General features: G+C 49.0%; 1 protein-coding gene and 1 pseudogene across 1 annotated transcript in view; one reads left to right on the top strand and one right to left on the bottom strand.

The window, feature by feature from the left end:
• The window catches only part of FOXN3 (forkhead box N3), a 256,783-nt gene that overhangs the window by 56,024 nt on the left and 174,667 nt on the right, over positions 1-26,092 (bottom strand).
• On the top strand, positions 17,151-24,510 carry LOC102281710 (large ribosomal subunit protein uL6-like; annotated as a pseudogene).

Here is a 26,092-nt window from a genome sequence, read left to right as displayed (position 1 = left end):
AGGGACTGCTCATATTGTTGCTTCTTGCGCTTTTACAATCATAAATCATCTCCCTTCTGTTTTTAGGAACAGGTATTCAGTTCAGTCCAGTCGCTCAGTCGTGTCCGACTCTTTGTGACCCCATGAATCGCAGCACGCCAGGCCTCCCTATCCATCACCAACTCCCGGAGTTCACTGAGACTCACGTCCATTGAGTCAGCGATGCCATCCAGACATCTCATCCTCTGTCGTCCCCTTCTCCTCCTGCCCCCAATCCCTCCCAGCATCAGAGTCTTTTCCAATGAGTCAACTCTTCACATGAGGTGGCCAAAGTATTGGAGTTTCAGCTTTAGCATCTCCTTCCAAAGAAATCCAAGGGCTGATCTCCTTCAGAATGGACTGCTTGGATCTCCTTGCAGTCCAAGGGACTCTCAAGAGTCTTCTCCAACACCACAGGTCAAAAGCATCCATCCTTCGGCGCTCAGCCTTCTTCACAGTCCAACTCTCACATCCATACATGACTACTGGAAAAATCATAGCCTTGACTAGACAGACCTTTGTTGGCAAAGTAATGTCTCTGCTTTTCAATATGCTATCTAGGTTGGTCATAACTTTCCTTCCAAGGAGTAAGCGTCTTTTAATTTCATGGCTGCAGTCACCATCTGCAGTGATTTTGGAGCCCAGAAAAATCAAGTCTGACACTGTTTCCACTGTTTCCCCATCTATTTCCCATGAAGTGGTGGGACTGGATGCCATGATCTTCGTTTTCTGAATGTTGAGCTTTAAGCCAACTTTTTCACTCAACTCTTTCACTTTCATCAAGAGGCTTTTGAGTTCCTCTTCACTTTCTGCCATAAGGGTGGTGTTATCTGCATATCTGAGGTTATTGATATTTCTCCCGGCAATCTTGATTCCAGCTTGTGCTTCCTCCAGCCCAGTGTTTCTCATGATGTACTCTGCATATAAGTTAAATAAGCAGGGTGACAATATACAGCCTTGACGAACTCCTTTTCCTATTTGGAACCAGTCTGTTGTTCCATGTCCAGTTCAAACTGTTGCTTCCTGACCTGCATACAGATTTCTCAAGAGGCAGATCAGGTGGTCTGGTATTCCCATCTCTTTCAGAATTTTCCACTGAGGCACATATAAATAAAATATTTGCTTTGGGCAAGGCACTCGTCTGAGGATAAGACCCTGCTGGCTCATGTAAGTGAGGAAAACTAAAGAGGGATAATGGGTAAGACCCTTTCTCTTTTGTTCTGGAGGACAGGAAGACTGCCACCCAGAGACAATTAACTGTGTTTCTAGAAAAGAAGCAGCCAGTCCCAAAACCTGTGATGTAGCTGCTCAAGGGCATAATTTATTAGGTTATTTATTGCTGCCTCTAAATTTTATCCTCGGTTTGACAATATTGAAGAAGACCGCACTACCACTGCGCTCTCTTAACTCGTAGGTCTTTCCTCAGGGAACTTTCTCATAGATTCTTTTTTTTTTTTAATGTAGACAGATGTTGGCAGGGTGGTTTTCAAGTCTTTTGCTGTATCTGTTACAATATTGCTTCTGCTTTACCTGTTGGTTTTTTTGGCCCTGAGGCATGGAGGATCTTCCCTCCCTGACCAGGGATCGAACCTGTGTCCCCTGAACTGGAAGGTGGAGTCTTAAGCAGTGGGCCACTAGGGAAGTCCCTCTCACGGATTCTTGAAGAGTGAAAAATGAAGTCTCTTGGGGGCAACAGGCAAGCACAGAAGGAGCAAACCATTCGGGAAGAATTTAGAAAATCCCCAAAGTTAACAGGCCAGCGTGGACACTCTCCCAACCCTGAGGAGGCATCTTCTGTGTCTTATCTCCCAGAGTCGGCACAGGCTACTTAGCACCAAGGCTTCTTATCTGTTGAGGGAGATTTCTTATCTGTGAATTATCTGTGCGAGTCCCCAGCAGGGCCCAGGCCCTGGGCCGGCCCCGCCGCGGCTTCCAGGCCGGGCAGAAAGAGCCTCCTGCGCAGGGCCTTCGTGTTCGGTGAATCTCTCCACATCTGTTTGCTCGGCTGCCGGGACAACTCGACGGCAAACAAACTGGGCAGCGGCCTGCGGGCCCACGCGGGGCGTGGACGGCGGCGCGGGGTGGCCAGGCCGGGACCGCCCTCACTCAGCGGGCGCGCGGGCCGCCCCTGGACGCGCCCCGACGACGACCCACCCTGTCTCTGGGTTTTGTCAGACTTTCTCCCTCGGCCCAGTGGGGACCAAGGAAAGCGAAAGCCTTCTAGCTAAGCAGAGTATTTTCTTAAAAAAAAAAAAAAAAAGACAACACACAGGCTACAACTCGCTCCTTGGGAGAATCACAGCTCCACTTTCTGATCCCGATCAGAGGGCCAGATGCTGTTCCCACCGTAAAACTGTATCAGGTGAGGTGAGCCAAGCCAAGCCCTTTTACAAAAGCAAGAGAATTAAAAGAATGTATCTTCGGATGGCTAACAAAAATGGGATAAAGGACGGTGAGGGTAGTGCGGCCTATGGAAAATCATTTTGCGAGGCCTCTAAACCAGAGAAAACAGGATTGGTGGGTTAATTATGTAATTAAACTGCAGTCAGCAGTGGGCAGGGTCTTCTATCTTTCAAAATTGAAGCTAGTTATTCAAGCTTTCACTGAATACACTTTATAGAGATTCTCTTTGGGGACTGCGCCCAATTTTTCCTGTTTGGATTAGACTTTTTTTTTTTAAAGGGCTGCTTTGCCAATTTGGCTTTTAGTCTCCAGGATAAAACAATCAAACCCCCCTTCCCCTTCCGCAGATACATTTTTTTTGCTTTATTTCTTCAGAGTTAGAAGAACAGATTATTTTGGGGGGTGGGGGCAGACAGCCAAAGAAATATCGCAGCAAGGTATCTGACTTCTTTACAGACACACACACGTTTCCTGTTTGATTTTGGTTTTCAAAAGCAGAACAATTTTTACATCATTATATAAAGGCCTTCCACTATTTAAAATGTCGGTGCTAAATTAATTTTATACCCGCAAGGCACACTGCATCTGACCACACTGGATTCTATCCACTTAATAACATGAGAGAAGATCTTGGACAAGAATTTAGTGAAAGGAACAGTAAAAAGAAAAAAACCAAAAACTCTCAGTCTAGAACAAGAATTTTAAAGTCCATTGTTTGTGGAAGCTTGGCTTTGTTTTTTCATAGGGCAAGCCCCCAGCTGTTCACCGTCAGCCCAAGTGCAGAAGGAAAGTGGCCTCTGCTACACGGCAGTAAGAGCATCTGCTGGACTGAGGCCTACAGTGACGTGTGATACACGGGCTGGCTGGTGGCGGCGAGACGGCTGAAAAACCCAGCGACCGCTGTCTTAAAATTTCAGCAGCTGGGCAGACGTGGATGTCGTAATGCAGTGGGTCCCTGTATCTAAAACTGTTCATTCACCCTGAAGACAGGCTTCTTAAGAAGTAAGAAGCAGAAGAAAGAAAGAAGTAGGATCTTCTTAAGAAAAAGCTATCTCAGTTCCTCTTGAAAACGTTTGTAATTTGCTGAGAGTTGCTGCAGAAGCAACATGAGCAGTGGGACATGTTTGACAACGAGCAGGAAGCTCAGGGGGGCGGCCAGCGCCTTCTGTCACCAGGCACACCAGGGCGGACTCGCCTCTGCTGATACGCAAGTTGGTTAACAGGCATTTACACGGGATTTAGTGTGAACAGATGCTCGAGTAGTTTACAAGTGGTGTGCGTGCGTAGCGGGCACCAGAGAAAACATAACAAAAGGCATTATGTCTTGATGGGGTATAAGCTTTCCGTCATCCCAATTGGATAAAAAACAAAACCAAAATTCTTTAAAACACCAACATTTTACCCAGGGGAGATAGGCCAACGGGAAAACCATCTTGGCACATAAGGTATTTCTTACATACATTGCAAATACATTTCGAATGTATTCAGGACACCACTTCTCACCCATAACCCTGTGTTCACCAGCTTCTGCGAGAACCTCAGGAATGACCTTCAACCAGGTCATCGCCTTGAGCTCACCCCTGGCTAAGGCCACTGTCCACGTGGCACCAGTCTCAAGAACCCCTTTTCCTTCCGCACCTCTGCCAACCTCTGCCAGCGCTTCTCCACCCTGTAAGAAGCGGCCCGACCTTCCCTCCAGGCACTTACAGCCAAATGCACCGTCCCTGTCACCGAGGCTGCCAGCCTGGGAACCCCCCCATCCTTCCTTCCTAGGAAAACTACCCACCCCTTAATGCTGTTCCCTGTCGTGTGGAGTCGTCAGTAGGATCTGCTAGCACCGTGGGGCTTTCAATCTTCATGAACTGCAATCAAGCCAGACACTTCCTGAGGGCCAGGGGGGCTCAAGTGGCGTCTTACTATCTTTTCTATTTATCCTTCTCCAGGCTTGATCTTTTCTGTGCTAGTTTTAAGAGAACACCTTCAGTTAGCTGAGAAAATAAGACGTGCAAGTCCTGGAAACTGCTCAAAGGGAGAGAGTGTTTCAGGAAAAGGACAAGAAAGAGTGTGAGACCTCCACATGGACTGTTGTCTTCCTTACCCCCAAGGGCCGGTGAGAAGGGCGCTAGAAAGTCTGAGTCCTGGCGCCAACACACGTGGGTTCTCCTTCACCACTGCTGTGTGACTCTGGGCAAGTCACCCCACCTCTCTGAGCCTCACTTTCCCTTCCAAAGGGAACCCTATACCCTAGTTCATGGAGTGGCTGCTAAGAATTAAATGAAAACTACGGAACAAAAACACATTAAACTTTTTGTGTAGTTGCTTTAGGAATCCGAGCTTTCCATTTCCACCAGTCCATCCCAACAAACTATCCATGGAAACAAAGCCCAGCCCTGTAAGCTCTGAAGTGACCTGTATCCCCTCCCCTGGGTGAACCTCTCCCCTGGGCTGAGCTGGTAGCCACACCGCGGGTCTGGCTCACTAAGCTGGTGGCTCCCCAAGGTGCCAATGCACTCAGGCAAAATGAAGCAAACACCTGTATTCTATTTGCTAATGAGCAATCATCATCTGTACCTTTCTCCAGCCTGGGATTCAGCTGCCTGGAATACTAATGCCATTAAGCATTGCAGTCTTTTTTTTTTTGGCAACATACATACTCATTCAGCAAAACCTGGTTTAACCCACTGACACGGGTTTGGTTCCTGGGATTCCCTAACTGTGTCTGGTTGGTCCCGCAGCTCTTGTTCCCTCTCTGCCCCGCCTCCCCGTGCCTGAATGTTTGGGTGTTTGAGTGTGGCTTGGGAGCCAGGAAACCTGAGCGGTCCCAGACTTGCCTTTTCAACTGCCTCAGTGGAAACAATGAGACACGACCATGGACCTTTCTCTTTTAACTTAATTTTTAATCACACGATTAATACAAGAATGGAGCTGCTTATTTTTGAAATCAGGCCATTCTGAAAAAGATAACCCGATCTTACAGCCTCGCCCCTTCACTGAATGTGACATTTCCTTGGTGTGTTATCTGTCTAGAACTTTTCCTCTGCAGACAAGCAGACAAGAATCTGTGTCTCTCAAAATGATAGTGTTGCTGTCTTAGATAAATGCAGACAGGCTTACAAATCGCTCTGCAACGTGCTTCTTCCATTCACTCACTAGTGAGTCCTGGCCCCTTTCCACCTAGGATACAGAGGGATGCAGTGCGTGCCTTTCACTGCTGCAGAGCTTATTTCAACACGTCCCTGGAAACGGACATTTATTTAGATTGTTTCCAATTTGGGGCTTTTATAAGGAAAGCCGCAGTAAACACAGGAGGGACAGGTCCTCCGGGGAATGCGTCCTAAAGAAACTTTCTGGGCCTCACTTTCCTGTCTGTAAAACAAGAAGGCAGGACTGAACAGTCTGTTGTGACTGTACTTGCAGCCAACGTCATGTGTCATTAGGGGCAATCATTAACAAGGCTGTGTTTCTAACATGAAGGTGATTCTCAATCCAGCCCCCGGCTAAGACTCCTCCAAGGTCTTCCATAGTCTGAGCTCACTCTTTCTTATTTTCTGCTTTTATCTAACACATCCAGTTGCTCCTAATCCTACACCTTTGCTGACTCCTTCTCATGACTAAGAAATTCCTGCCCCTCCTTAATACTTGACACGTATCACTGGAGGAGCTCAGAGCTTATTATTTGCACGGACCTGCACCTCTGGGTGAACGCCAGCCCCCAGGGAAAGGTTGTGTCTGTCTGTCCATCACCACAGCCCAGGAGCCGGGAGCCATTCCCCTCACCCAGTGGGCTCTCATCAAACAGCTGGTGGACGGATGACTGTTTTTAATACTTTGGGCTTCAGCTAGGACTTTGAAGTCCCAAGCTAGGGGCTTCCCTTGTGGCTCAGACAGTAAAGAATCTGCCTGCAATGTGGGAGACCCAGGTTCAGTCCCTGCGTTGGGAAGATCCCCAGGAGAAGGAAATGGCAACCCGCTCTAGTGTTCTAGCCTGGGAGGCCTGGCGGGCTGCAGTCCAGGGGGTTGCAAAGAGTTGGACAGGCTGAGCGATTTCTCTTCCACATGAGCTAGGAGTGTAGTCTGGGGCGGGGTGACTTAGCCTCTCTTCACCTTTGTCTCCTCAGCTGGAAAACGTGAAATAGCACCTCCCTTCCCTACAGGGCTGCGATAACTTGGGTAACTGATGTTCCTTCTGATCAATGGGCTATTTGGGCCGCCCCTGAGAGTGCAGGCGGGGCAGTGCTGGGATGTCAGAGCTGGATATGCCGGGGCTGAGTGAGGCAGAGGCTGGGCTGGGGCCCGTGTCACTTACCGTGCTGAAGCTCTGTGGACAGCCTACTCTCCCGTGTGTTACGACGACGGATAATCCCATACTGGTAACAACTTAGGAGTAAACATTTGGCCTGCTTATTTCGCTTTTTGCAAGCAAAGCTTCCTCATCTAGCTTAAAAGTTCTTTCCTTCTGTCTTATCAGCACATTTTTCTTCTTCATTCTGCACCCCTGAGCCCAGTGGTTCTTCAGGAGGGGCCAGTTCCCTGCATGCGTGTAGGGCCTTCCTCGGTTCCATTTCAGATCATGGAAGGGATGGAGCAGTTGAGAACACAGGCTCTGCGGCCAGCCCCAGCATTTACCAGCAGTGTGATCTCAGTCAGGATGCTTAGCCTCGGCGTGTCAGGTCCCTCATCTGTCAGACGGGCTGTGGTGAGGACTGGATGAGCTGATGTGTATGAAGAAGATAGGAGAGAGGGGACCTGGCACTCAGAAGTGCGTCATCACCACCACCACCATCACCATCCAGACCAAGAGCATGTAACCCAAGCGCCATCCCCTTGAGGACCGGCCACGTGAGCTGTGATGGATTCTTCTCGACTGAGCACACACAACGACTCTTTCCACACTCCCGTACCTACTCCACACCTACGTGAGGGAAGCAATGTACATCCACAGGCTACATGAGGAGGAGGAGGATACAGCCGTGACGGGGCAAGAACGACTGATCCAGACCCAGATGGTGCCCTGGCACTGGCTCCCTCTGAAACCCACCCAGGCAACTGCACAGCAGAGGTCATCTCACAGGAGTTCCCATCAACTGAATCCAACATACACTCTAAGAGATGGAACAGGTCACTGGCGACTCCCCCAGAAGAGGGCTGAAGCACCAAACAGAAGGCCAGCTTCAGCTCAGACTTCAGAAGGCTGGTCTCTCAGGCTCTCATAAAACGTGATAATGACTGAAACACGACCCAGGGAGGCCCGCCCTGACAGCAAGAAGAAAGGCGGAGGTTAACCACGGTCGCTGCAGAGAAGCTGAGGGAGCAGGGCCAGCGACCGGCAGCGAGTTCAGGGGGGCATTCAAAACACAACCTAGGTTTACACCAGGGGCTGAACGGTAAAGATCCTGCCTGCAGTGTGGGAGACCCAGGTTCAGTCCCTGGGTTGGAAAGAGCCCCCGGAGGAGGGAATGGCAACCCACTCCAGTATTCTCAGCTGGAGAATCCCATGGACGGAGGTGCTGGGGGGCTACAGTCTATGGGGTCGCAAAGAGTCAGACACGACTGAACCACTGAGCGTGCATGTGTTTTTACACCAGCAAAAGGCACAACGGTCTCAACCGAAGGCAGAAGCCCCTGTGTGGAGTGTAAGCGCAGGGATGGTGTCACGGCTTCTCAGCACTGTCATTGAGAAAAGAAAAAAAAATAGCATGATTTTTACTGTTCGAGAACAAACACGGCGCTAACGATGATGGGTTTGTCAGAACTGGAGCTCTGTTCCAGCAAAGCCTCTTGTGCCAGTGCTCCCTCCTTTCTCCAGGACGGTGTTCTATTGCTATGACAACCAGTAACATTCCGCACGCCACAGAGCACCGTATCATGTATCACCATGGCAGAAAGGAAATGCCACACTGTACTTAAAAACCACCTTCTCTCTCTCTCTCCCTCCCTTTCAACGTCTGTTATCACTCCCCATGCATTATTCACTGTACCACATAATATATAACCTTTAGTTACAGTCAGATTCATGATATACGGAGCGAAAGCCAGCAAGTCTCGCAAATCCCTTAACGTTTAATAACTAACAAATGATAACCGAACTGTGTTATTCTGGTTTAAACACAGTTATAAAGAACTAGCTTTTTACCAGCTTCCTCGTTGGCTCTGGAACCTCTGTTCAAACATTTTACAAATGTTTGTTTCATGCAGCAGGAACTCAGTCACATTGCTGGGAAACAAGCATTCTCTCTCGGGGAATTTTTTAAAATACATGAAGCACCGCCTCTAGGTGAAACATCTTTTCTTTTCATTTTAACTCCTTTAACAAAACTTAAAAAATTATATCGTACCCTTCCCTGTCTACACAGTGTTTTCTTGAGGACTGAGTTGTCACCATGGAAACCCATCACTGGGCATCGCTAACCCAGGATGCTCTCCTGGGCCGGTGTCACTTGTCACCATGGAAACCCATCACTGGGCATCGCTGTAACCCAGGACGCTCTCCTGGGCCGGTGTCACTTGTGGCGTGGCTGGCTGGGGCCGGGAGCTCCGGCAGCCAAGGATGAGGCTCTGCAGGGCCACGTTAGTATCAGCATTAGGGTCATACCTCGTTTCACTGCGCTCTGCAGATACCGCGCTCTTTACAAACTGAAGGTCTGTGGCAACCCTGCATCGAGTAGGTCTATCAGTGCCCGTGTTTTCCAGAAATATTTGCTCACTTCGTGCGTCTCTGTCACATTTTGGTAATTCTTCCAATACTTCCAACTTTGTCATTATTATTATACTTTCTATGCTGATCGGTGATCTTAGATGTCAGTACTACCACTTGCTGGAGGCTCAGAGGATAGTCAGCATTTTTTAGCATAAAGTATTTTTTAATTAAGGTGTGTACATGGTTCTTCCAGACACAATGCTATCACACACTTAACAGACCACAGAATATTGTCAGCGTAGCTGGCACATGTGCTGGGAAACCAAAACATTCATGCGGCTCACTTCAGCGTGATATTTTCTTTACCGCGGTGGCCTGGAACCAAACCCACCAAACCTCGGGTAGGCCTGGATACGAAGAGCACGCACAGTCCCATAGGGTTTCGAGGTCTTGGGACGCTCATGGAAAGACATGTGCTTGTATTAAAATTTAGAAAATGTAAAATCCATTCTGGAGACAGCCAGAGGGTGGGGGACACAGATTTCAGTGAGTGGACAGGAGAATCGGTGATGCGTGCCTGTAACAGGAGGGGTGTGGGGAAGTGAAGCCCGCGGCTTCACCGGGCAGCCTCCTTTACGAAGTGACTCTAAGGAGGGGCTGAGCCCGGCGCTCAAGAGCATCGATGTCCACGCAGTGAGTGCGGGTTGACACCCACTGTCATCAGGAAATCCTGGGGAGCTGAGAAGACAGACCTCCCCACCCCTGACAGTCACAGAGGAAGTCTCACAAGTATCTGAGGTGACCTCAGAGGACGGATAACTGTTCTTGAATGAAGTAATAAGCATCTTCTCTCCCTGTCCTCTTTTTCTTTTTTTCTTTTAAAGAAGATGTAGATAGCTGCTTTTTTTAAAAAAACAAAAAACAAAAACCTTGTTATTTGAGGGCAAGAAAATTTAGTCAGGAATATCTGAACAATGGCATGTGGCCTTATTATCTCTGCAGGGGGAGAAACCATTTGGGCTCTAATTAAAAAAAAAAAAATGTGCAGAGGGAGCCAGATCCGCTCTGCTCCTTTCAGTAAACCTAATGATCATCATGGTTCCGACCCAGCCCCATTCTGAAGCAGCCTTCCCCGCCGTGCGTGGGACCCAGGTGGGAAGGAAGCCCACTGGGCGCTCCTGGCGGCCAGCCTCCCGGGGGAGGAGCGCTCTGGGCGGGGCGGGTTTGGAGCACAGACCCCGCTGCCCACAGATGGCTGTGGGGACCGGGGGCAGGACCTCCAGGGAGACGTCCAGGCGACCAGTCGCTGAGGGCTCCCCTGGAGTTGGGGGCCTGTCTGTCCATCTTTGCAAACCTCTTTAAGTAAGAGAATCAGTCACTCAGTCGTGTCCGGCTCTTTGCAACCCCATGGACCGTAGTCTGCCAAGCTCCTCTGTCCGTGGGATTCTCCAGGCAAGAATACTGGAGTGGGTTGCTATTTCCTCCTCCAGGGGACCTTCCCCACCAGGGATCGAACCCAGGTCTCCCGCACTGCAGGCAGATTCTTTACACTCAGCCACCAGGGAAGCCCCAAACCTCTCTGGGGTAAAGAAAATTTAGACGGCCTAAGGCTGGCTCTGTGCTTGGGGCAACCTCCAGGAGCCTCAGATTGCTTCCATTTTCTCTCCCAAAGCTGCCAGAAGCACCCGCGAGGTCCCTCCAAGAAGCACTGGAGCAGTTCCTCCCCTGGACAGTCATGAGGGAGGGGGGGCACAGCTGGATGCTGGTGAACAGAAGCTCCCAAAGATCCCTGATGTGTAGAAGGTTCTGGAAGGCAGAGGGGAGCGTGTCCTTCTTTTCCTTCTTGGACAATATGAGTGAGCACTTTTAAATACAAAGGAGATTCAGAATAAAGCACAAAAATATTTAGGAAGACTAGATCTGTCAAATCTTTCTTCTTAAAAAAAAAAAAAAGAAACCAATGCAGATCCAGTATTTTAAATATTTGTTACAATTAAGAGAATTAGGCTACAAAAAATAATGATCAGCTTTGAAATATCAACTTAAAATGTGGAATTAACCAGTTTAGACTTTGATTTTAAGTCAAAATCTCACTGAAGTCATAAACAGTAGAAGAAAACTTAAGAGACCATAAGGTGTAACATACTCATAAGCCTAATTAGATTTATAAGAATTGCTTAAGTGCTCTGGGAGGCCTGTTTGTTGAGTCAGGCAGTTGAGTACTTACAAATTTAATATGTTCGATTTCCTTTACAAATGCAGTTTAAAATGTTTAAAGGAGTTTAATTAGCTAAGTTTGCAAATCAAACATTAATAATAAAAGGTCCCCTTAAAAGTGATTGTTAAAAATTGTTAGCTTATAAGTAAAATAATGAGATGTCTGAATAGTTCTTAAAAGCCTGAGGAAAGGTAAGGTTACAGATTTTCTAACTAATAAAAATTAATTTTAAAAAGAGATACCAGAATAATCTTCTTTTGCTCAAAATACTTTGAAACTCCACCCTGCCTGAAATTACTAGGCACCTGAATTATCTTACCTAATTACTGTCCACCTAAAAAATTACCTTTTTTAGTTACCCAGGCTTCCACAAGAATTTAAGTAGGTGTGCCTACTGTGTGTCGGGTATAATGTTAGGCATAACTGGGTATGTCTGGGCTCTTCCAAGCATCTGGTAGGAGAGACTGAGATAAGTACACAAGGTGGAAGGAGGCTTCCCAGCTGACACGAGTGGTAAACAATCTGCCTGGCCATGTAGGAGACCCCAGAGATTCGGGTTCGATCCCTGCGTCGGGGAGATCCCCCGAAGCAGGAAACGGTAGCCCCCTCCAGTCTTCTTGCCTGGAGAATCCCATGGACAGAGAAGCCTGGTGGGCTTTTGTCCACGGGGTCACAAAGAGTCAGACACAGTTGAGTGACTAAACCACCAACATGGTGGACGAGGTAGAACGCGTACACGGATGGTTAGAAGACAGATGACAACTGACCGGTGAAGGTATGAAGCAACAGTGGAATTCAGCGGAAGGTATCGATGAAGGGGGGAGACCCAGATTCCAGCCCTGCGTCAGGAAGATCCCTTGGAGGAGGGCATGGCAGCCCACTCCAGGATTCTTGCCTGGAGAGTCCCATGGACAGAGGAGCCTGGCGGGCTACAATCCATGGGGTTGCAAAGAGTCGGACACGACTGAGCGACTAACGCATCCATGGAGGGATCGTGACAGGAGTGATGTTTGCACTGACTTTAGTTTGGACTTCCCCTGTTAAGGTCTGCGCGCCCCGCGCCGCCCTGCGTCCGTCACGCACACACTGACGCTTAGGTCTGTGCAGCCCCCGCCAGCCCGCGGCGCCCTGCGTCCATCACGCACGCACTGACGCTTCTGCTGCCCTGTGAACCGGAAACTCAGGTTCCGAAAGCCCCGTAGAATTCTGTGTAAAGTGAAGGTCAGCAGTACGCGAGTGCAAGTGCACAGGAGACTCCTAGGAGGATCTGTGACATGACTATGGTGGGCCGTCTTTGCTCAGCTCCTTCTGTTTTCTCTGTGAGCCTGGTTCCCTATCCCCCACTCACCCTACAGGTGAAGCTGGCAGATAACTGACTTCTGGACAGGATCCTACCCCCAGAAACAGGGTGATCATGGACCAATTTTAGATGTGAAATGAGGGCTGCTTTATTTTTTAAATTAAGTCCAAAAGGCAAGGATGCGATTCTAGTGAGAAAACAATAAATTCCCAAGTGAGAGGGTGGAGACAGAGAGGGAGACCGACTGGCTGTCAGTCCCCAGGGAGACCTGGATCCACTTGCTAGAATGGTATGACTTGCAGGAAAAGCGTACTGACTCCTCATTAAGTGTCATCAGTAGAACTGGGTCCACCGCCCCACACCCAACCATCCAGTGAACTAGCACGTGCAAGTCCCACCCAGCGTCTCAGAACATTATCTTATCAGGAAGTAGGGGTGTTGCAGATGTAGTTAGGAAAGATGAGGTCATATTACAGAGCGTGCACGGCGCTAAGTCGCCCAGTCATGTCCGACGCCGTGCGACCCCGTGGACTCTAGCCCGCCAGGCTCCTCGGTCCATGGGATTCTCCAGGCGAGAAGACTGGAGTGAACTACCACGCCCTCCTCAGCACTAGAGGACGGTGGCCCCTAATCAACATGCCTGGTGAGAAAGGACACACCAGCAGCACCGGGCAAATGCCGTGTGACGAGGGGAGCGGTGTCCCCAAAGCAAAGGGTGCCAGAAGCTGGGGGGAGGCCCGGGTCACAGCGTCCCAGGACCTTCAGCAGGGGCAGAGCCCCGCCGACACCCCGATCCCGGACGGTCGGCCTCCGGGCCGTGAGAGCAGACGTCTGCCCCTTGGAGCGCCGGGCTTGTGGGGCTCTGCCGAGTACGGCAGCGCGGCGGAACCAAGGCGTACGAGAACAGCCAGAAGAAACAGCAGCCCTGGAAGCGCCTACTGAACTCTACCAGAGACCAGCGCACACTCAATTTCAAACCTTTCTATTAACTCCGAATGAGACTCCCAGTAAACCAAGCACGATCTCAGTTGACGGGCAGCGGCCCCCTCAGTGCCGGGAGTGACGAGGTTTAAGCTGTTCTGGGGTCTGGCTGCCTCCCATTGCTCCACACCGTGACCCGTGGCTCAAAAAGTAGAGCGAGCGTCGTCACGATACCGACACACACGGTAAAGCCTGTTTGCTGCGGGCCTTCTCCCAGCAGCTCTAGAATCAGCGCTTTCCTCTCATTTAATACTCCCACTTCCGGCACCAACTCCATCGAGATAAACAAAAGTGATTAATTTTTCCCCATCCAGCCCTGGTGGGTTTCCTCCCGTGGATGTGGCAGGATTCCTCAGTAAATGAATGACGTGTTTGTAGGATGTCAACGATGTTGTTTTCGAAGATCCCAGAGCACTGGTTCTTCTCAGTTTTTAGGAGGTTATAGTGAGGAAGACCAAGGTGACCCCCGATGGGTCATGACCTCGTGTAGTCTCCCTCCTTCCGAGTACACTTGTTTCTAGGAATAAAGGGCAGCAAAGGCGAGGAGCAGTCCCTTCCCAGGTCATGTTACATCACACAGGACCAGGTTGTGGCAGACTGGAATGAGGGATTCTCCTGCTGGCCTTGAAGTAGCGGCTGGACTGTAAGGGTACGGGAGGGGGCCACGGGGCAGGAACTAGGTGGGTTTCTACCCCACCAGACGGCCAGCAAGAAGAGGGGATCTCCACCCTGCAACCACAAGGACCTGAACTCTGGCGGCAACGCTATGAACCTGAAGAAGGACCCAGCTCCGGAAAGGACCACAGGCCTAAGACGCTTGCTTGCTGCCTGGTAAAACCCTGGACTCCTGAGCTAGGGCAACTGTGAGATTACAAACATGTCCTGTTTGAAAACACTGATATGGTGACCATGTCCTTTGAGGACAGATGAAAAAGAAGGAATCTCTAATCAGAATAGCTCAGGAAGATACAGGTTTTGAAGACAATTTCAGGGACTCGTCTAGACCCTCTAAACCTTATCAGTGAGCCCCAGGATGTTCTTGGATGCATAGTTATGAACCTATCTTTTTGTCTGGTTGATGCAGTTTGGTAATATCTGACAGACTAATGAGGTCACAGGATGTAAGGACCACCTGTTAGTCATTTCTACAGTTTAAAACAGGAATTTAAATAATTTCTGTTTCATTCTGAATCTGTAAGATAGAGCTATTATTTTCATCTTTGACTTGCTTGGAGGGAGAGAAAAGCATAGATCTGAAGAGAAGGCAATTTCTTGTTTTACTAGGGGGAAAAAAAAAAACCTTCAACCCTGCCTCTTCTAGCTTTTAATTATAGGAACCAAAAAAAAAAAAAAAAAAAAACCCAAAACACACATAAAACAAAAAACTGCAAACAAGCAAAACCAGAAACATGGCTTGTAGGAACCCGGAAGTATTTTAAGTGTTTTTAAAAAAGGCACTTTTAGGAAGACAGATTCAGTTCATTTCCCCACAAAAAAAACACTTGTTCAAAAACTAATATAACAACACCAAAAAGAAACTGACTTCCTAACCCAAACATCCTTGGAGTGATATACTGGAAAGAAAACAAGTAGAAATGTATGTAAAAATCTGGGTTTAAGCCCTTGTTCTACTTGCTTGCTTCCGTGTGCCTGGGAGGATGTTATTTTATTTCTCTGAGCCTGGGTTTTCTCCACCATAACATGGGTTGTCTTGAGAACTAGGTGAAATAGCAGTCATAAAGGGCCTGGCCTTCTCATCAGCAACCAAAATGACCACCAGGGCCCTAACAGAGGGACCACCTTCAGCTGCCCCAGGGAGGGCAGGGCAGGCCTGACCTGCGATGGATGCTGAGCGGGAAGGACCTCACTCTCCCACACTGATGTCCAGAGTTAAGTGTGGTTGCCCTGGGGGCAAAATCAAGGACTCTGTCGGACAAAAGAAGCAGAGAAAGGAACACAACCCAAAATAAACAAAAATCCTACAGCACCGGAGTGTTTCTGAAGTCTGTGATTTTCAGCTAGGGGAGTAAACAGGCTGCATTTGGGCAGGAACCAAATGCTACGGACCCCTCGTTAGCAGCAAACAGATCTGCCAGGACTTATCTTCAGGAGGCATGGGGTCTCCCTGGCCCACCCCCTGCCAGCGCTGGGATGGAGGACCGCAGGGCAGGGGACAGGCAGAGGATGCTAAGGGTGGTCCCTGTGTGTGACCCTCTCTGAGGCAGACGAGAGATGAGAGGAGGAAAGGTGACGTTCAAAAGCGTGAACGGCAGGTACAACGCCGGCGCCAGCCAGAGCAGATGGGCATCGGGGACCTGCAAGGGCCCACCTGGTGCGGACGGGCGGGGTCAGCTCCGGGAGGCCACGGCCCCTGGCCGTGTGGCCTGGAGTCTTTAATTAAAGTAGCTGCCGCTTGATCAGCCTCTCAGACTAGAGGCTCTGCAGCGACAGAGGGTGCACCACCATGATCAGTGGGTTTTGGACAAAGGGAAAGCAGCGAGGCCGTGAAGTCACTAGTGTCAGAGCAGTGATTCGACGAGTCAACACAAGTGTCACGGAGACCCACGCTTTCCCAGCAGGGCACCTCTGCTGTGCTTGGCAGCCAACAAGGAAGCCGTACCCCTCCATGTGGTCTGCCGACGCGTCTGTGTGCCCGCACCTTCCCTGGGAGACTGCGGACCCTTCCACTTGGGGATGACGCTCTTGCATGTGTATATCCCGGGCATCCAACACGGTGCCAGGCACAGAGCGCTCAGGAATGGCTCCTGAGTGGACAGCCCCTTAGCCTGTTACGCTTATTCTCCACTGGCTCCTCACCCACTGCTTTCCTCTGTGACGAAGGCCAGGTTTCCAGGGCCAGTCTCATTAGTTGTGTGACGCTGGGCAAGTCGCTTCGCCTCTCTATGGGACATTTCCCCCAGTGGGGGGATAAGACTACCTAAGTGTGTGCATGCTCGCTCAGTCGCGTCTGACTCTGCGACCCCATGGGCTGTAGCCCACCAGGCTCCTCTGTCCATGGGATTCTCCAGGCAAGTATACTCAAGTGGGTTGCCTTTTCCTCCTCCAGGGGATCTTCCTGACCCAGGGATCAAACCCAGGTCTCCTATACTGGCATGTGGATTTTTTTTTACCTTTGAGCCACCTGGGAAGCCCGGTATTTGGGATTAAATATATTAAATACACGTCTGGCACAAAGTAAGCACTACTGAAGTGTTACCCACTGCTGTTGTTATTTTGACTTCTTTTTCATTTCTTAAGTCTTTTTTGGTTTCTCCTCTTTCTCACTAGGCTCTGTGAGGAAAGAATTTGTGTCCATTTTCTTCACTGATGAATCCCAGGCACCAAGAACTGTGTCAAGCCCCAAACCCCAGTACATATTTACCAAACGAATAGATGGACTTAAGTTCTTAGATCATCATGGTCGCATCTGCCCCTGTGTTAAACTGTATAAACCTCCTCACAGTGTCCTGCCTTGACTCCCAGAGTAGATGGAAGTTCTCTATTTTTTGTTGAAAATAATAGCTTCCATTTATAAAGTACCCTCACATCTATTTTCTCATGTGAGCCTCCCAACAACCCTGTAATAAGTCCCCATGCTGTCTACCGGAGTAGAACATACCCAGCAGCTCTGCAAAAACATCAGGACCGAGGTTGACGGTAACGCTCCACCTCATCTCACCTGTGAAAGGCCATTTATTACCTGATGAGGAGGAGCAGGGCTGCCTAATATTTTTGCATTGATTTATATTGGGATGATCTTACTGTTGCTATTTTGCTGAACAAAAAAAAGACTCCTTGTTTTTATCTGCTGTCTCACCAACTGCTATTTTACAATCTATATATTTTTTCTTTCCAACTAAAACAAACAGGACATGTTCATTGTAGATAATTTGATTTAAAGAGAGAAGGGTATAAAAAGAAGAAAAACTGAAATTACCTACCACCCCATTTGGCGTCAGTACTTGCTTCTCAGGAAGTATCTGAAGCGAAACAGCACTGCTTTGCAGAAAGAAGTGAGCCTGGCCTCTGGGCCACAGCGAATTCCGCAAGTCAGGAGAGTCCAGGCCTGGGGGTGGGGGGTGGGGTGGGGGGCTGGCGGGAGCTGAGAAGGGAGTGCAGAGCGCCCAGGCCCACGTGGTGGGGAGGGGGCAAAGCACGGGCTGCATCCCCCGGCAGAGAGAGAGGCGTGTCCCTCACACCACTGACGACCGACCGCAGTCCTGTTGAAGCAGGACGCGGGCACCACGCCCCGAGGACCAGAGCTGTTCAGAAGGCTCCAGCCAGAGAGTTGGGGTGCCGGGGCCCCAAAAGGGACAACACAGAGCCCTCCCGTCTGGAGTCGGGAGGAAGTCCGGTAACGGCATGGCCGCCCGTGGGGTCCTGGTTCTGGGCCTGGGGTGTCTCTGAGCCAGGGCCTTGGACAGACCTGCTCCTTCTACAGGCTTGCAGGGCGGCACGGACGGGAGGAGGGGACCACAGGGGAACTGGTTTCCAGGTCTGCTCCATTGGCTGGGGACGCGCCAACGACAGCGACCACATTTATATCTGAAATAACCGGGAGCCAGGGTAGACGCAGGGGCTCGGAGCCACTTCAGAGGTGTGGGTGAGCTCTTCAGAGGTGGGTGAGCTGGTGGCTGCAGGCAAGTGTGGGCTGAAGTCTCCAGGACCCTACCTGCCCTTGGGTTGCAATGTCTCCTACTCGACCTGGGCTAGGTGTGGGAAGTCACAGGAGCCGCCTCACGGCAGCCCTGAAAACCCCCACCGTGTTGTGCGTTTCCACACCTCGGCCAGCTTCAGGGCTCTGACCACCTAGAGACACGCCGGGGCTGAGACCAGATGGTTCTCACAAGCCAGAATCTGAAAGTCATCCTTTCAAACTCCTCACCTGCGGGATGATGTGTCTGAACGCATTCTCTATTCTTCAGACACAAACTGTCTCACACATACACAGTTTATCCTGCATCAGAGCATGGCTGATGACCCACAGGTCCCCTGTGCTTTAATCAATAACATCACTGCCTCCGCTATTACAGGAAACTATGAACTGTTGCGATCTTCTATCCCCGTTTCAGTCGATGTAAACCCGGGCAAGAAAAAACAGGACCCTTAATTATATAACGGGGAAGGGTTATGTAACAAAGGTCCTGATGCACCTTCACCTGTATCCGTGCCAACGAGGGCTGAGACAGCACACCTCTTTGGGAGTAACAGGAGCCTCCGAGAGTTGTGCAAAACCATCTCTCAATATTGGTTTAACTAATCCCTCTTGTTCACGATCAACAAAAGCCTCTGACCTTCTAACCTTGTTTTTCCACAGCCCTGGGTGAAGCAACCCCATCTCGGGCCAACGGCTGCTTAAAGCGACGGCACTCGCGGGCCACACTGGGGGACAGAAGAGGAGGGAAGCGTCCATTTCTTGGAGAGGCTGGTTCCCAGTGCCTGGCAGGGTCACCATCATTTCATAAAGCCACTTCTGGATTTCAAAGAGGCAGGGCGCTGATCACTGGTGACAGGAAGCATTTGCCCGGAGAGTCTTTTGAAAGCCACCCGGCATGTCTTTGTTGGAGGAACCCAAGAAACAATAATAGTAACAACAACAACAAAATAACAACAACCCCTCCTTCCTTTCAAAGTGTGCTGCCGAGCAAAACGATTCCCCTCCGGGCCTCCTTTATGTCCTCCTGATAGAAATTACATTCGAGGGCACCCAATACAAAAGGGCACTCACGCAAGCGAGGTGCCTTGTAAGTGACATTCCCGGGAACCTTTAGAAGAGATATCGATTTAAAGCTGCCAGGACGCCGTGTGTGCACTGCCGCTGCTGTCATGAATCTACCCGGCACCCCACACTCCTGATTCAAACCAAGTCTGGAAAGATGAGACCTACTGAAACGACGTTAGGGGCTCTGCTTCACCCCGCGGAGGGACGGGAAACTCAGAATGAGGCTAAAAGTGCAGCTTGTGGCGTCTGAGGTCATATAATAGCTGCTGATTTTATAAATTCTACCCTCTGCCTGCAACGTGTGGGTCAGACGGTTAATGAATGAACTTGCGAGCTGGGACTTTCCATCCGCTTGAGGCCAGGAGCGGATTTTTCTTTTTGTCACTGACACATAGTAAAACTAGATACTTTGGAGTCCTTTATTTTAAAGATGCATGTACTTATGCTATCAAATCCCGTTCCTGAAGCTCAACCTGTTCCTCTTTTTTGCTTTTTCTTTTTAAAAATCCCTCTTCTTTTTGTTTCCCTGGTAAGTACAGAATAATCTAAAGGTATAATTTAAAATTCTGTGCTCCCCCAGAAAACTTTCTGAAGTCTGAACCACAGACTTTAGAGTCGCTTCAGAAATCTCAGCGGTCTGGATGTGAGACATGAGATTTAAGGTCTGAGTTCAAGCCCTGACTCTTACTATCAGGGTGGCTTTGGAAGGGTCACAGGACACGCTTCCCGGGGCTCATCAGCATCTGGCAGGAGGAAGAGATGGAGGAAACAAACTCAAGTCTTTTACCCTAAAACCCCCTCTTTTTTCCTTTTGGCTGCACAATGCGGCCTGTGATATCTCAGTTCCCCGACCAGGGATCGAACCTGTGCCCCTGCTGTGGAAGCACAGCCTTGACAACCGTACCGCCAGGTTAGACCCCTGCCCTAGAACGCGTGGAGGCCAGTCTACCCCGTTTTCTGATGGGACCTGTATCAGTATAGGCTGTGCGGCTCCCCCCACTGCCTGTAACCAGCTCACTGTCCTCCATGGACATCCCAGAGAACCACGGAATCCCTCTGATGACCGATCCCTCCTGCAAAGCTTGCCTGAGAGCCACCGACGTGACCTCAACAGGCACAGATGAACTGCCCGGATGGAGCAGAATCCACGTTGAATTTCCCGAGTGCAGGGCTGGGTGCACACGGGCACCCTGGTTCCCAGGGCTTCCCTGGCAGCTCAGCGGTAGAGAACCCACCTGTCAACACAGCAGCACGGAAGACCCCTGGAGAAGGAAATGACAGTCCACTCAGCGCTCTTGCCCGGAGAATCCCACGGACAGAGGAGCCTGGCGGGCTGCAGCCCATGGGGACAGGTCGCAAGAGAGTCAGACACGAATCAGCGACTAAACAACAACAAGGGCTGCTGTAATAAAGCACCACAAGCCGGGCGACTTAAAACAACAGAAATGTATTATCCTATTGTCTGAAGGCTGGAGTCCAGGATGAAGGAGTTGGCAGGGCCAGGCCCTCTCTGAAACCGTTTGCTTCTTGCCTCTCCCAGGGCTGGTCACTCATCCTGGCCCCACTGAGCTCACAGCTGCAACCCTCCAGGCTCTGCCTGTCATTTCATGGAGTTTCTCCCAGGTGTGTGTATGTGTGTGTGTCCAAATCTTCTACTAACAAGGATGCCAGTCACCGTGGGTGAGGGCCCGCTCTAATGACCTCATCTAGACAACAAGACACAAACTGATTCCATCTGCAAAGACCCTGTTTCCAAATAAGGTCACATTCCCAGATACTGGGGCGTGGGGAGGGGGTGGGTGGATGGGTTAGGACTTCGACATATCTTAGCTGGTGGGGGATGGTGGTGGTGCCATTTAAGCCATGCTGTTAGGGAGGTAAGCACATTTGGAAGTCTAAACTCAAGTGTACAAATGAAGGATGACCACCAAAGCCCACTTTAGGTAAAGTGGAAGGAAAAATGTAAGTGGAAAGACATCATGGTTCTAAAGGTTACATGGGGGAAAGATGATTACTTCCAATGGCTGGGCAGCGGAGCGCTGGTCAGGAAAGTACCATTCTCTGCCCAGGTCAGCCCACATGCTCTGCTCCCTGGACAGTCTATGCCTCCCCTTTTGGCCTCCCAGGCCCCACTGCCAGCAGCCCCACCTCCACCCCCCGCTGCTGAAATCCTCCCAACTCTAGAAGCGACAGCTCTGATTTCACCAGCGGAAAACCAGGTCACCTGCATCTGACCCTTGATGACATTTTGTCTGCTCCTGAGTGACCTCGAACTATGGCCATATGTACCTTCATCTGCCTATCACTCCTTGAGAGCAGGGGTCATTTCTTACTCAATCACCGTGCCCACAGTAGGTGCGTGTAAATATTTGCTAAAGGAAAGGAAGATAAGAGGAGAATCAGAGGAAATACCAGCTGTTTTGAAAACTTCACCATGGAGAGGACCTTTGAAACCAGGGGGGCCTATCACTTCCCCCACTGAATCTGGGTGACCTTTGCTACCAGGCCATGCTTCTTGGAAATCCTAAGAAAGGCTGAAAGATAAGCTAACCACCGAAGGTAAAGAACAAGAGCTCCTTTGGTGCAGAAGAGATTATCACTGACCCTCTGAGAACTCACCTCCCTGAGGAGTCAGTATCATCAGTCTCCAGCAGAAGCCAAGTTCCCCTTGATCTAAGTTTCAGGCCCCTTCTGACGCACAATCGTTTGGCAAATAACTATGAGAGGCACCTGAGAGCAGGCAGCAGGGCCTACAGCAACTTCTTCTGAATATCTGGCATTACCAGCAGCTTGCAGGAAACGAAATTGAAATGGATGCTGTCGGTACCACGGTGGACTGACGTTCATTAAAGGCTCCCATTGGCATGCACTGATCTGCTGGGGTGAGAGCCTGCATAATGTCCCTGACACCTGGGTGACCCTAACAGGGAAGCCCAGGAAGTGACACTGAGAAGTTAGTGTGGTTATACCTTTTTGCTCAGGCTAAATTTCTTTGTTCAGCTTCTTTTAGAATCGAGCAGGTCAAACTGGTAATCTGATGGGACTCTTTTATTCATCAAGGCCTGAATTCAGGAATGTCTTTCCTTCTGATAGTAAATTATACGGCTGCTTAAAAGTATACCTAAAAACTGACCATCTGAAGGGATGCCTGCTTCCAGGAAAGGGAAGAGATGTACTTTAACCTATTCTTCCCACTAAATATACCTAGAAATGGTGGACATTAAATATAAGACAAACAAAAGAAGACTCTGAAAGGCAGAAAGAAGAAAGCACACCAGCGAAGGAGCATACAAAAGAGACAAGTTACAGAGCAAATTAACAAAATATTAACAGATATAACTCAAGAATATTTTAATAGAATTATATACTGTGACTAAGTGGGGTTTATTCCAGAGATGCAAGACTGGGTCAGTATTCCAAAATCAATCAAAGTAATTGACTCTATCAACAGGCTATGAAAGAGAAAGCGTATCACGCCAGTGGATGCAGAAAAAGCATATGAACAATGTAGAATTTAATCCTGATAAACAGTGCTCAGCAAACAGAATAGAAAGGGATTTATCCAACTTGTCAAGCAGATCTACAAAAACCCTACAGCTAACATTATGCCTAATGAGAAAAGACTAAACACTCTCTCCCTATAATTGAGAACAAGGCAAAGATGTCTGCTACCACCATTTTTATTTAACACAGTACTATTATTCTTATTTAACATAGCCAGTGAGATAAGGCAAGAAAATGAAATAAAGGCATATAAATTAAAAAGGAAGAAATAAAATTGCCCTTATTTGCAGGGCTGTCTATATAGAGATCTCTTGGACTGCAAAGAGATCCAATCAGTCCATCCTAAAGGAGATCAGTCCTGGGTGTTCATTGGAAGGACTGGTGCTGAGGCTGAAACTCCAATACTTTGGCCACCTCATGTGAAGAGCTGACTCACTGGAAAAGACCCTGATACTGGGAGGGATTGGGGGCAGGAGGAGAAGGGGATGACAGAGGATGAGATGGCTGGATGGCATCACCGACTCAATGCACAGGAGTTTGGGTGAACTTTGGGAGTTGGTGATGGACAGGGAGGCCTGGCGTGCTGCAATTCATGGGGTCGCAAAGACTCGGACACGACTGAACTGAACTGAACTATATAGAAAATCCCAAGGAACTTACAAAAAAAAACCAAACAAAAAACCCTCCTAGAACTAACAAGTGTATTCAGCAAAGTCTCACAATACAAGATAAACATACAAGATAAACTGTATTCCTATATGTTAGCAATGAATGAGTGGACACCCAACATTTTACAATTGTTCAATAAAAATGAAATATTTGGCTGTAAATATAACAAAACATGTATAGGACTTGCATGTTGAAAACTACAAAATGCAAATGAGAGAAATCAAAGATTCTACATAAATGGAGAGGCATACCATGTTCATGGATTAGAAAACTCAACACAGTAAAGATGTCATTGCCCCCAAACCGATTAACAGGCTTAATACAATGCCTATCGAAACCCTAGTAAGGTTCTTTTATACAGATGAGGTTACATATATTATAATATAGTTTTGCAAGATGTTACCAACAGGAAAAACATAATTTCCTCATACTACAATTTTTTACAACTGCATTTGAATCTACAATTATCTTACAAAGTTTAATTAAAAATAGAAACAGTTCTTTGCTGTCTCCACTGTGAGAAGGAAGTCCATCCTCAACAATTAGACTTCTGACATTCCAGAAAATGTTGACATCACTCTGAAGGGTCATACCATTATTGTGAAGCGTCTCAGAAGAACCCTTCAGAGGGACTTCAATCATTTCAATATAGATCCCAGTTTCCTTGGAAAGAAACGAAAGGGGTTCCAGGCTGACAAGTGGGTGGGTGAATAGAAACTGGCTACTTTTTGACTATCTGTATCACCTACAGAACATGATAAAGACTATCAGGCTGTGTTTCCATTACAAGAGGAGGCCTGTGAATGCTCATCTTCCCATCAATGTCATTATTCAGGAGAACAAGTTTCTTGTTGAAATCTGAAATTTCTTGGGCAAAAAAAAAACAAAAAAAAACGATGATCCAGGTTCAGATGAGGCCAGACATTGTTTGGTCAGTATCTCAAGCCCAGAAATGTGAGTTAATTCTCAAAGAAAATGACACTGAAATTGCATTAATTTCAGTGGCTTTGACTCAGCAGGCCACAACAGTTGAGACAAGGATACCAGGAAGATTTTAGATGGCAAGAAGCCTGTGCCAAAGGATCAGTCCAGCAGGTGATGAATAAGGTCTAAGGTTTCCAGCTACAGAAACAATAAGATGCCAAACGATTCCTAAGTCTTACCCGTAATATTTTAAAGATGCAGTAAGAGCCTTGTGGCCTTGACATATATGCACAACCATGTGTACAAGAGCCAGCCAGTGGGAAGCCGCTGTACTGGCCCAGCGAGCTCAACCTGGTGCTCTGCGGCCACCCAGAGGTGCGGGACGGGGCAGGGCGTGGAGGGGGCTCAGGAGGGACAGGACATGTGTGTGCTTGTGGCTGATGCACGTTGTGTGTGGCAGAAGCCAACCCAAGGCTGTAAAGAATTATCCTCTAATTAAAAAAAAAAACAAAAAGCCCTGTATTGATTTGGGTGTAGAAACACAAACCCCCCAAAAATCCCAAAGAAACAAACCCTGACCACCCCTTTCCCCAGCGTTTCCTTCTCGTATTGAGAATGAGTGAAATGCAAAAAAAGGGCTAGTGGGACACCTTCCGGAGAAGGCGACGGCGGCCACGCCAGTGCTCCTGCCTGGGGGATCCCAGGGACAGGGGGCCTGGTGGGCTGCCGTCTACGGGGTTGCAGGGAGTCAGACACGACTGAGCGACTTCACTTTCATGCACTGGAGAAGGAAATGGCAACCCACTCCAGTGTTGTTGCTTGGAGAATCCCAGGGACGGGGGAGCCTGGTGGGCTGCCGTCCATCGCACACAGTCAGACACGACTGAAGCGACTTACCAGCAGCAGGATACCTTGATCACTTTATTCGTGTATCCCATGTACAATTCTTTGCAGCACTCACATCTGCATGACATTACGTGACATTACATTTGGCCATCTGTCCATCCTGCCGTACCCACTGAAATGGAAGCTCCACACAGGCAGGGCCTCTGACGTGTTCACACTCTGGCACATTCTACAAGTACTAAAAAAAAGAGCTGTTGAATGACTATGCGGAGCTCACTTATAAGCCTTTTTGGATAGAGTATTTCCAACCGCCTAACTTCCCCCAGACCCCTTCTCTCGTCAGGAGCTGCTCTTTCAGCATCACCCACCAGCAGGACACGCTCTGACATCACTGTCACGGGTCCTTTAGTCTCATCTGCGCTCCAGACACTGTGCAAGGACCCACCGTGTGTACTCACAGCACCAGGACAGTCCAGTCTTGGGGATCGTCCCCAGGGGTCAGTTATAATCTAGGGCACTGGAACCTCCGTGTGAGGCATGAGGCTGCAGCTACTGTCAACAGTCCCTCTGCTCACCTGGTCCACACATCAGGAACACGCCCTCTAATCCCAGCCTTGTTTCCTGACAGGATCACCTTGATGTACCTCTACTTTGACTGGCACACAGAATCTGGGATGTCTGTAACTAATCTGATGATCTCCATCATGTTTCCCATGTACGTCTCAGCTGCCAGTATCGTATAGGGGGACTTTAATGTGAAATAATAGCTTTGATAGCCAGTGGCTTCTAACTTCTTACCATATTCCTCATTATAACTGGGAGTAGAGCTGGGAGTAGGCAAGTGTTCGGCAGCCTAGGGGACACACACAC

This window comes from Bos mutus, chromosome 10, assembly GCF_027580195.1.
Source record: "Bos mutus isolate GX-2022 chromosome 10, NWIPB_WYAK_1.1, whole genome shotgun sequence".
Classification (NCBI taxonomy): domain Eukaryota; kingdom Metazoa; phylum Chordata; class Mammalia; order Artiodactyla; family Bovidae; genus Bos; species Bos mutus.
The sequence above is the reverse complement of the archived record's forward strand: the minus strand, read 5'-3'. Positions and strand labels throughout refer to the sequence as shown.